General features: G+C 43.7%; 1 protein-coding gene across 1 annotated transcript in view; it reads left to right on the forward strand.

Annotated features, from left to right (window-relative positions):
- Positions 1–12,557, forward strand: part of TEK (TEK receptor tyrosine kinase) — a 570,337-nt gene that overhangs the window by 486,700 nt on the left and 71,080 nt on the right. The gene's annotated exons all lie outside the window — the stretch shown is intronic.

A 12,557-nucleotide genomic window follows, 5' to 3' on the forward strand; every position in this document is an offset into this window, starting at 1 on the left:
TCATTTGGAGAATCTGCATTTTAAGTCAAGACCGGAGGTCCTATTTTACTTATCTAAAGCGAGTTAATAAGAGCAAAATAAGCATGATTAACTAGTTTGCAATGAAAAGCTTTAAAAGTATATGCTGAGGACCATTCAGCCTCTCTCCCACTGTCTTCCAGACTACCTCTAGTCCAGAAAACCTTTGGAGCCATAGCACCTCTGGCCCAATGATCTGCAAATACAGGAACATCAATTCCTACTTAGGACATGACCCACTTAACCAGCTTGGCTAAGGCTGCGGAAGAAAAAGGAGAATGAGGATTTATAAGTGAAATGAGAAATTGGTCCTAAGGTGATGTGAGAGCGAGTGTTCGAGGCTCATGTGTTTTTTCTAACATATTACCACACAGCGATTAGACTGATCTGGGAAAGGAGGTTACTCCATTGAAAAAGTGAAAGTTGTCATTCTCTTCGTTGGTGAGAAGAAAGCACCAAAGTAGTAAACCACCTGGACAAAAGGTTCAACGCTTTTACCACAGACATCCTGTTAGATCAAGCATGGTGACATTGTCAGTATTGCAGGCAGAGTTTTTTTTTAAGCTAAAGAAGATTTATCAGGTGATGAAACAAACAAACAAATTTAAGATCAAGTTTATATCTCATATAAAAGTACATTTAGGGGTCGGAGTGATACTCAACGTTATACCCCAGAGTAGTTTGCAGACTAGGATGTCGATTAGGATGACGGACGGACTTGCGTCCATGCGCCACCCCCGGGGTGGAGGGACCGTCCGCAGGGGCAGCGGCGTTCCCTCCATTGGAATTAGGATGTGACCGCCACCCTGGCGGTCACATCCTGTATATTTAACATTGCAGCGGGTGCTGCTTTAAGCAGCACCCACCGCAAGGTTAAATATGCATGCTTTGCATTTGCATGCACAAAGCGGGAGGCACCGCGCGGTGCCTGCCGCTTTGTACATGCAAGTGCACCCCCGACATCCTGGGGGCCCGCAAGGGCCCCCCAGAAGCTAATGTCCACATGCTTTTCCACGGCAGAAAATCTGCAGCGGAAAAGCATGTTTACAAACCCATTATAATTTGGCTGGCGGTGTCTTGCAGACACCGCCACCAAATTGCGGCCAACACCCCGCGGATCAGCGGGGGACGGACCTGCCGTCCACCGCTGATCCCACCGCCATCATAATCTGGCAGTGGGTGTTTTGAAGGTCCGCAGCAGTGAATCCGTATACTCCGGGATGGCGGTGGCTTCCACCGGCCCGGAGGATGCAGAATCACCGCAATCATAATCGACCCCCTAGTTTCGGTTCCACAACTGGTTTTCCTGCTATTTATTTATTAAGTAATACAATTGTCGATCTGTGAATAGTTTCTTCTCTATAAGACTTTTCTGAAGGTTCTCCTAGGAAACTGGCAATGAAAGAAATATTTGCCAAAATGAGATTTGAATTTGATACCATGCACCAGCAAGTCCAAGAAAGGCCAAGCTCATTTGTAAACGTGTGAAGTTCCATCTTTTTTGATGAATTCAATGGTGTTTGATGAAAGTTCTGCGATAGACTAGTGATTCCCAAAAGCTTCTAGGCCACGAGCTGAAGATTGTCTGAAAAAGATTGTCTGAAAATAACCAGACGGTGATCTTAACCCAGAGGAGTCTGGATGTGATATAGGAGATTGGGCAACAGGTTCAGAGTTCCTATTTACATTTGAAGCAGATCTGTGAAACCAAATCTGGGACGACCAAAACGGTGCGATTATCACTAGTGAGAATAATTACCTCCTGATTTTGGAGAGATAATTAGGAATGCATGTGAGAGTCCTTAATGCCAAGGATGGAGAGAAGTGTCTGCCACTGCAGCCATTGCTTCTGGTCTCCCAATTTAAAAATATGGAAGCTGGAAGTTGAGTCTGAATGTCAGGAGGGGACCCCAAAGTTTCTGAAAGTAGTGCAATACTGGTACATGCAACTGCCAGTCGCTGAAATCTCTGAGGTTGAAGGAGTATTAATCTGCTAATGAATTTAAATGTCTCAGAGATATTCTGCTCCTACCGAAATATGATGTTGAAGAAGTATTCTCAACATTATTTAGCGAGGGGTTGTAGGATTTTTGACCTCTGCCTCTAGGTGATTGATGCACCTAACTAACTAACATGAGGTTGTTCATTCTGAGAAGAACTAAACAACAAACACACATTTTTGGGAAAACTTTATCACAAAGGAGACTACAAGAAGCTCTACATAGTCTATGTGCATAGAAGACTCCTTCGAAAACCATGAGCTGCTAGTTGAGAACTGGCCACAGCAAGTCCTCCACCATGACAAACTTGCGTTGGATTCTAACAGAAGATCTAGGGTGGTATTGAAAACTGGCCAGCAAGGTACAGCTTGGTTCCAGTGACACAGTGTGCATGGTACCCAAGTCTGAGCATACCCGTCCCAATAAGTATACAAAGCAATGGTGGATGGAATACTTGAATTAATATCAGTCACTTTTTTGTATACTTTAGTATGTTGCCCTAAGTAGGACGTGTATGCCGCCCAGACATCGGTCCCGTGCGCACTGAGTCACTGGAACCAAGCTGTATAAGGCGGAGGAGCCCATAACTAGGGTGAACCGGTCCTGGGTTGGTTGTGTTCCAGTTCAGGGAGGCACTGGCAAGACAGTTTGGGCTGGACTGTTCCGATTGGAGCTGGGTCAAGAATGATTTCATATAGCTGGGTTCAAACTGAGGTGAAACGGTGTGCAAAATAATAGTGGATTGGGATGAGGTCAGAGTAATGACCAGTGGCTGAGCTAACAAGTCTGGTCTTTAACGTCTTTAATGACGAGCTGTCGCGCTATCTTCTTTACCAATGATTATTTCCTTATACTTTAATATTAGCCTATATTTCAGGCAGAGTAGGAAAGAGAGGCTCTGAGCATGGGAAGGAATGGCAAGCTCAGAGAGAAAAAGATGTGAGACGTCAGGAAAGCAAATGCATAAGACTAGGCGTTAGAGCTTTTAATTCAATATGCCAAAGAAAATAATGCCCTTTCTGCTAAAATCTCTGCAGATACTGGCAGGGTGGCTCAAAGAGTAAAGTAACTAGGGGCCCGATGTAGGTATCGAAATACCGGTCGGAAACGGCCGAAAATACCGATTTTCGGCCGTTTCCGACCGGTATTTGGATATTGATATGTAGGGGCAATTCAAAATACAGAATCGGTAATTTTACCGATTCTGTAAAATACAGAATCGGTAAAAATACCGAATCTGTATTTTGGAATGTAGGTAGCACTGAAATCAGTGCTACAGGGGTGTAAGAATTCATAATTTACCACCAACTAGAAGTTGGTGGTAAATAATGAAAACCCTCTAAAAAGCATTTTTTTTTTTGCTTTTTAAACGGTGCCATGTTGCAGACATACATGTCCTTAGGGCATGTATGTCTACAACATGTGCACCTATACATAATTGAGGGTGCAACAGGGTGTCAAAGTGACACCCTGCCACCCTTCAATGTTTCCTTAAATTACCAATCGGTAAATACCGATTCGGTAATTGGCATTCATTCCTATGGGCCTCCAGGCCCATAGGAATGAATGGCAATTACCGAATCGGTATGTACCGATTCGGTAATTACCGAATCATTCCAATTCGGTAAATCATTCGGTAAATTTACCTACATCCCGATTGCCAGTTCCTAAATACGGAATCTGTATGATTCGGTATTTAAGAATCAGTAATCTGGGATTACCTACATCGGGCCCTAGGTGCTGACAATTGCGGTGATCAGCAGGACCAACTTGCCTTCTATTCTTCAGAGGTGCTGCTGAAATGGAACTTGTGGAAGAATGGTCATGAGAGTAGGCAGGTAGTCCATGGAATGGGGACATGTGGAAAAAGAAACTGCTAAACAACACCCTGATGGAGCACCAAGTGTGTAGGGGAGAGAGCTATGTCACCTTTAAAGGGAGAAAACTACCCACCTGTAGAAAAAAGGGTCGTGGGAGGAATAGGAGATGAAAAAAGGAGGGAGTAAGGCACCAGGATATGAATATTTTACAAAATGCAGTCTGGAGTCGGCATACTCAACATTAGTGGAATGTGAGAAAGGATGAAGAGGAGGAAAGGACAGAAAGTGTGAGATTAGAGTGAAAGAAAAGGAGGTGGAGAGGAAATGAGGGGGAGAAGGCAGTAGAGGGAACAAATAAAGAATGACAGAATCAGTCAGAGAGATGTGGGTACACAGAGAGGCAGAGACAGTCAGGGAAACAGACTGAGGCATGAGAACTGAAGAGTGAAAACGCTGTGTGTGAAAGCGTTACCTGGGATTTTTTTGCTGCTCCCTGACACAGCTACCCATACTTGTATTCTCTAAGTCGTAGCCCAAGAAATGTAGAGGAACACGTTACATTACAATACTCTTCAGGTGCCAGACTGGACCCTAAAATGTTTCATAGCAATTGTGCTTCTCTGCCCTTAACTCCACTCCACCCTAGAAGTGACAAACCAAAGCCGCATTTAAGCACCATCCCCAAGCGCTGTCTACTTCTTATAATTTTCTCTTTCTACACCCTGAGACGCGCTGCATAAACAATCATTGGTACCAGTGTGCCGATTACTAACTTGGGGCCTTTTCAGATGTTAAAAAGAGGCCACTCTGCAGAAAGCCGTGGTGAGGAATACACCCTTAGAGTCTCCACGAGAAACAGGGTTATCAAAGGTAAGTAACATCTTCTGATAGATACTTCTAACCACAGAACCTTCACTTTAGAATAGATGCCAAAGCAGTACCTCCCAAGGTGGAGGTTCTGTGGAGTGGGATCAACCTCAAAGGTTTTGCATGGCCAAGTTGGGGAAATTCTTTTTCTGCTGGACATGGCAGTCAAGGCAGGAGTGCTTCATGAACATGTGGGTTGACACCTACATTGCAGCCTGGTAGAAACAGGTATTCTGCTGCCAATCCGGAGGTAGCAGCCTTCTACCTGGTGAATGGGTTTTTAGACCTTAAGAAGGCACCTTAATTGGTCAGTGCATAGCACATCTTAATACCAGTGACTATTCAACTTTGCAGGCTACTCTTCTGCACAGCCTTCCATTTCTTCACACCAGAGAGCCCCACAAAAAGTTTATCATCCACTTGATTGTCCTTGTTATTATCAATATAAAAGCTTTAAACTCTTTTAGGGTCCAACTGATGTAGCCTCTCCTTCTCTTTTAAGGGGTGAGGGTGACCAAACAAAACTGACAGCCTCCAAGCTGCAAGCTCCGCCTCCAGCCTGGAACCTCAGCCTCCGGGCTGTAAGCTCCGCCCCCAAGCCGGAAACTCCGCCTCCAGGCCGGAATTTCCGGCCCGAGTGCGGACGTAAAGTTAGTAGTCTTAAATCTATTCTGTGAATACCGAAATTAGTAAATTCATTCTGTGAATCCCGAAAGTAGTAAGTTCACTTTGTGAATCCCGAAAGTAGTAAGTGCATTCTGTGAATACCAAATAGTAGTACGTTTAGTATTTAGTCTTAAGTTCATTCTGTGAATCGGGCCCACAGCCTTTTATTTTTGTTTTCATTTTTAAAACATTAAAAAAAGGCATTGTCATTTACAATGCCAATAGCTTAAACTCGCGTAAATGCGAGACCTATTGCATTGCAAATGCTTGTTAATTCTCTGCACAGAATAATACCACCATTTTTTGCCTCCTTTTTGCATTAGTCTCCATGTCTTTATACGTGCACCCCACAAAGACAATTTTGCAGGCAAGAGATGAAAACCATTGTGGCTCAACCAACATACTGCGTTTACATTTCCTAAAAACTTCAAAAGAAAGAATTGGGTTGTAAGGCAATGCGTGGTAAATTATGCGCAATAAAGGCATGCGTGGTAAAGACATGCGTTGTTCCGTCGTACATCTGTGACTGGACCCTAACACAAAATACAGCTATGTGATTTCAGGATCCCTACATAGAAATACAGGCCATGCAAGTCGAGAGACACCAAGCACCCTCCACTTCCACAGCAAGATAAACCTGAGCAAGTGACAGCATTTTGAACGCTTCCTTGTTGAAATAAAAGTTCAAAAGCCAGAGGTCTAGAAGCGGAAGAAGTCTGCTGTCTTTCCTGGGAACCAAGAAGTAGAAAATGACACCCCTGCTCGATTTCCCTCACTGGGACCAATTCCACTGCTCCTTTCTGCAACGAACTGCCACCTCCTGCTGCAGGACTTTCAAATGTTCCTCTGACTGAAGGGACTGGGATGGAGGGTTCTGTTGAGGAGCTTGGTGTAATGGTAAGGCATACCCCTTGCAACAATTTGTAAAACCCATTGGTCTGACGTTACGGCCCTCCTGGCCTCTTGCAGTAACGCTCCTTGTACTTGAACAACCTACAGTGGTACAGTCACCAGGGCTCTTGGTTCTTGTTCGTCACTCCGGCATATTTAACCGCAGTGTTTGTGATGACAATTACCTAAAAGGGACATATCCATCTTGATTCCAGATAAGACTTTCATACATGTTTTTTGATAAGGACCCAGTCGCCTGGTCTAAGATCGTGGCACTGTACTAGATGTGGGTTCGCAGTGACAGCTTCAAACTGTCAAGCAACAGAAAGCACCAAATCAGCCAATCCTTTGCAGTAATTGAGTATCATCTCATATGTAATGCTCACAAGTGCATTTGTGAGCATTGTAGGCAATCTTATTGCACGTCCCATGAGGATTTCATGAGGTGATAATGCTGCCCTCCTGTCAGGTGTACTTTGAATACTTATCAATGCCAAAGCATAATTTCATTGAAGTGTAAGCCCTGACTTGCACCAACCAGATTTTTATGATTCCATTGAGCCATTCAATAATTCCAAAAGCCTCTGGACAATAGCTATACTACAGTGTAATCTCTGCTCATCTGTAATTCTGCACAAAGCATTCTAAGGACCTGAAATGACTCTTACTCCAGAGAAACTGGTAATCCATATAAAGGTATCAACTCTCACAACAGCAGTTTCATTACAGTGAGACTGTCATTTCTCTGTGTTGGGTAGGCTTCCACCCATCAAGAACAAATGCACACTATAACCAGTATGTATTTTAGCCCATTACAAACAGGCATCTCGATTAAGTCTATGTGCATTCTGTTGAAGGGATCACCTGATCTTCCTACATGACTTAGTGTTAATGGTGTTCCTTTCCCTCCTCTGCAAGCATCCTACATTTGGGATTAAACCAATGCTGCCTGAAAAACGTCACCATTGCATCTCTCCCTATATGTGTTGGGCCAGGAAAATGTTGTCATGGGAAACAATAAACTGTCTAGCAACACTGGTCTTCCATCTGCTGACATCCAAATGTCATTTGCCTTTTTTTTTACTGATCTAACCTTGCTGTTCTGCTTCTGAAACATTTTCCTTAAAGTCTTGATCTCTTCCCATGTGTCCACTACTGACAACATTGAAAAAGCAGTATCCTCTGCAGATTCATTTGTGTAAGCCCTGTTAAATGTGCAGGCCACAAGTGCACCATATCGTGCAACTGCATACGCAAATCTGCGCGGTACAAGACTACTTTCATGTCATTCATTCATTTCATTTCAAATCTGTGTCCAACTGTGACATATCCATTGCCACTTCTGTGAGCTGCTCAGTTAACCACTGCAACCACTAAGGCATTTGCAATGCGTCTAACAATGTTATTACATGTTCACCATTGCGAATGCGTGTGCCAGATGAAGTCATGTCATGAATCCTCTTTGTGACCATAACTGTCCAAAATCTTGGACTACACAAAATCCGTACTGACTAACTGTAAATATAGTTACCTTCAATTGTGCTGATAAGACTGCAAGAGCAACTAATTCTGCAGCTTGTGCTGAGGTAACACCTAGAATTCAGAAAAGGGGGTGGTGATGAACAGAGTGTCTGAATTAAGCAGACCACTCTTACCCAGTCCAAAGATCAGGGCTTGATCCATCACCGTTTTTTAGCTCACTGCACCATCCCAGCCCAGAACTTGGCTATATGCAAATTAGTCTGACCCTGGCCCAGTGCATCATGGGAACAGGGCAGACCAAACTACCAAGCCAATTCTTATACTGGGAAGGAAACAAGCTACCGGGGACCGGTTTCTGGCATTTCAGCCATCTTCGGCCCCGCTTGCTTGAATCCTGATGGTGCAATGAGCTAGGGACTCACATCTGAGTATACCCTTCCACGCTTATGGTGGACAAAAATGATTCAGAAGAGGGGGTGGTGATGAACAGAGTGTCTGAATTAAGCAGACCACTCTTACCCAGTCCAAAGATCAGGGCTTGATCCATCACCGTTTTTTAGCTCACTGCACCATCCCAGCCCAGAACATGGCTATATGCAAATTAGTCTGACCCTGGCCCAGTGCATCATGGGAACAGGGCAGACCAAACTACCAAGCCAATTCTTATACTGGGAAGGAAACAAGCTACCGGGGACCGGTTTCTGGCATTTCAGCCGTCTTCGGCCCGGCTTGCTTGAATTCTGATGGTGCAATGAGCTAGGGACTCACATCTGAGTATACCCTTCCACGCTTATGGTGGACAAAAATGATTCAGAAAAGGGGGTGGTGATGAACAGAGTGTCTGAATTAAGCAGACCACTCTTACCCAGTCCAAAGATCAGGGCTTGATCCATCACCGTTTTTTAGCTCACTGCACCATCCCAGCCCAGAACTTGGCTATATGCAAATTAGTCTGACCCTGGCCCAGTGCATCATGGGAACAGGGCAGACCAAACTACCAAGCCAATTCTTATACTGGGAAGGAAACAAGCTACCGGGGACCGGTTTCTGGCATTTCAGCCGTCTTCGGCCCGGCTTGCTTGAATCCTGATGGTGCAATGAGCTAGGGACTCACATCTGAGTATACCCTTCCACTCTTATGGTGGACAAAAATGATTCAGAAAAGGGGGTGGTGATGAACAGAGTGTCTGAATTAAGCAGACCACTCTTACCCAGTCCAAAGATCAGGGCTTGATCCATCACCGTTTTTTAGCTCACTGCACCATCCCAGCCCAGAACTTGGCTGTATGCAAATTAGTCTGACCCTGGCCCAGTGCATCATGGGAACAGGGCAGACCAAACTACCAAGCCAATTCTTATACTGGGAAGGAAACAAGCTACCGGGGACCGGTTTCTGGCATTTCAGCCGTCTTCGGCCCGGCTTGCTTGAATCCTGATGGTGCAATGAGCTAGGGACTCACATCTGAGTATACCCTTCCACGCTTATGGTGGACAAAAATGATTCAGTGGCAGGGTATACTCAGACATGAGTCCCTTTCTCACTGCACCATCAGGATTCAAGCAAGCCGGGCCGAAGAAGGCTGAAATGCCAGAAACCGGTCCCCGGTAGCTTGTCTCCTTTCTGGTAAAGAATTGGCTTGGTAGTTTAGTCTGCCCTGTTCCCATGATGCACTGGGCCAGGGACAGACTGATTTGCATATAGCCAGGTTCTGAGCTGGGATGGTGGAGTGAGATAAATAACGGTGATTGATCAAGCCCTGATCTTTGGACTGGGTAAGAGTGGTCTGCTTAATTCAGACACTCTGTTCATCACCACCCCCTTTTCTGATCGTTTTTGGCCACTACAGGTGTGGCAGGGTATACTCAGACATGAGTCCCTTTCTCACTGCACCATCAGGATTCAAGCAAGCCGGGCCGAAGAAGGCTGAAATGCCAGAAACCGGTCCCCGGTAGCTTGTCTCCTTTCTGGTAAAGAATTGGTTTGGTAGTTTAGTCTGCCCTGTTCCCATGATGCACTGGGCCAGGGACAGACTGATTTGCATATAGCCAGGTTCTGAGCTGGGATGGTGCAGTGAGATAAATAACGGTGATGGATCAAGCCCTGATCTTTGGACTGGGTAAGAGTGGTCTGCTTAATTCAGACACTCTGTTCATCACCACCCCCTTTTCTGATCGTAACACCTAGAAGTCATGAAACTTCCACAATGCTCTCAGTGCACCTTCATTATTTCTCAGACATGTGTCGTCCACAAAGATTACATAGTCAATCTCAATCAAAAGTTCATCTTTTATGTCAGGCCTTGGCTTGGTGCATAAATATGTGACATCCAGACAATCGTGTTCAACTTCATTAATATTGGCAGTTTCATTTACGGGTAACAGTGTTGATGGTTCAGGATATGGCACCTTTTCAATACAACATTCTCTGCAGCAAGGATTTGATGCTTGTACCTTGCAAGCCTACTGTTTGTCATATACTGGGCTTTCGCTTGGGGGAGAAAGATATCTACAGAGTAAGGGACCGAGGGACCAAAACAGTTAAAGGATGTCCCTTCACTATATTTGCACACCTCTCAATACTGATACCCACTGCAGTGACTTCTTTAAGGCAGCCTGACAGTCCTGGTGGCTACAAGGTCAAGGAAAATCAAAAAATAAGCTACAGGTCTTCATGAATCTCCATGCATCTGAGTGAACACTGAGGGAGCGCATCCCTCCCTCGCACTGCAAAACAATGTGTACATTTTAATGTAATCAGGCATTCCTAGTGCCAGGGCACGACATAGACTTTCTATCAGCTCTAGGAAAGATTTCAAGCACTTGTCACATGGAAGCAGATCAGGCACATCTTTGTGTATCAGTCTCAGTAAAGGTTTAGCCACTAGGGGGAAGTTTGGTATTCACTGTCAACAGTAGCCAATCATTCCCAAAAACATTCTGAGTTCTCTCAGTCTTCTAGCTGGACTAATCTGAAGGATAGTCCCTCTCTCTGGTGGCACTTTTCTCGCTCCTTTCTCAGTGATATGTCCCAAGTATTGGACTTCTTTTTGACAATATTGCAGTTTACCTGGTGACACTTTATGTCCATTCTCTGCTAGGTGATTAAGCAAAGCATTGGTATCTTGTTTACTTGCTTTTCGAATGCTTGATGCCACAAGTAGGTCATCGATATATTGCACAAGAACTTAATCATAAGACATCTGCAGTGACTAAAGATTCTTTTTCAGGATCTAATTGATTATGAATGGACTCTCTGTATAACCTTATGGAACTCAGCACCATGTCAAAACTTCCTCCCTGAGTACAAAAGAAAACAGGAATTGACTGTCCTCATGCAATGGAATGGAAATGGCTTGGCACAAGTCCATAACGGCAAACCATTCTGCAGTGCATGGAATTTGGAAAAGGATGGTGGCTGGTTTTGGTACCACGGGACAACATGGAATAACAATGTTGTTAATCTTTCGGAGGGCTTGAACAATCTGAAATTTACAATTAGGCTTCTGTAGACCCATGATCATACAACTTTTCTAAGAATTCCTTTCCTCAACACATCTTCGATTATTTGTGTGATTCCTGCCTCTGTCTCTGGGATCAAATTGTATGGTGGTATTCTTGGAAAGATTGCATTGGGCTTCACTGTAATTCGGACTAGTTCTACACTTTTGATTAATCCGATGTCTTTCCTGTTAAAATGAAGACATGAGGGGTAGCCTGCACACCCGAATATAATCCATTGTTAAACCAATGCTCACAGGCAAAATGTTTGGCGTGCTATCCGGAAAAGTGCTTCTTCCCTTTGCACTTCGCTAATATAACATGATGCATTGAATCAAGATAAAGAAAAAATGAATAGGATTAAAATGGATTAAATGGATTACATTGATTTACGTTTGATGACTGACTCATTGTGGTTCTCATGGTTATGCATCCAGATTCTTGTACAAATTATTGCACCAGTTTTGAAATGTTTCCCTATATAATCCCTCACTTCTGGATTCACTGTTTCTGATAAATCAGGATGTAAATCTACTGTCCTCACTAAATACAATTCTGCAGCTGCTTCTTGTCGATCCATTTTAAATGCAACATCTTCATCATGAGTTTGAAATTCGACACCATCTGGTGCACAGTAAATTGTGCAATTTAACTTGGCACAACAAATCCCTTCCTAACAAATTTACAGGACTCAAATCACACAGTGCAAACTGGTGCTTTTCTTCAAATAAACCTGGGCCCAATTCACAAGAGTAATCTGAGACAAAATCCTAACTTTACAACTTTCGGTATTCAGAAAGGGCATGTTGCTTTTTCTTTTAATTTTTCCTTGCCCATTTGCTCACAAATTATTCAAAATCACTCCATTTGCAAATGCATTTTACTAATTCAGTGATATGTAATTTAATTCCTAAAGAATGCATTGTCTCAATAGCTAAATTGTCCAATTGTGCCCTAAACATTTCGGAAATGGTACGCTTTTCAAAGATCAACTTCATATTTTCAAGCTAATTCAGTCTTTTTTTCACGAGTAGTTGTTACACATCTAGTAATTTCTGTTCTCAAATCTATCAGCTCTTGTTCCTGATTCACATGATCAAGATCTAAACATGCTCTGGTTATTTCTTTTAACTCTACTTTTAATCTCGGAACATTTAATCATCTACTCTCCTTCTCTGTCTGTTGTGTAGCAAGAACTCTTTGTCTTTTTATTCTCTACCATTTCTTCAATCCAAGTGAAAAGATCCCACCCTCAAATAGGTTAGTCTCCCCCTGTGTTATTGGTGTCGTAAAGACAATCCTTCCCTCTTCCCTC

Source organism: Lissotriton vulgaris, chromosome 3_1, assembly GCF_964263255.1.
Source record: "Lissotriton vulgaris chromosome 3_1, aLisVul1.2, whole genome shotgun sequence".
Classification (NCBI taxonomy): domain Eukaryota; kingdom Metazoa; phylum Chordata; class Amphibia; order Caudata; family Salamandridae; genus Lissotriton; species Lissotriton vulgaris.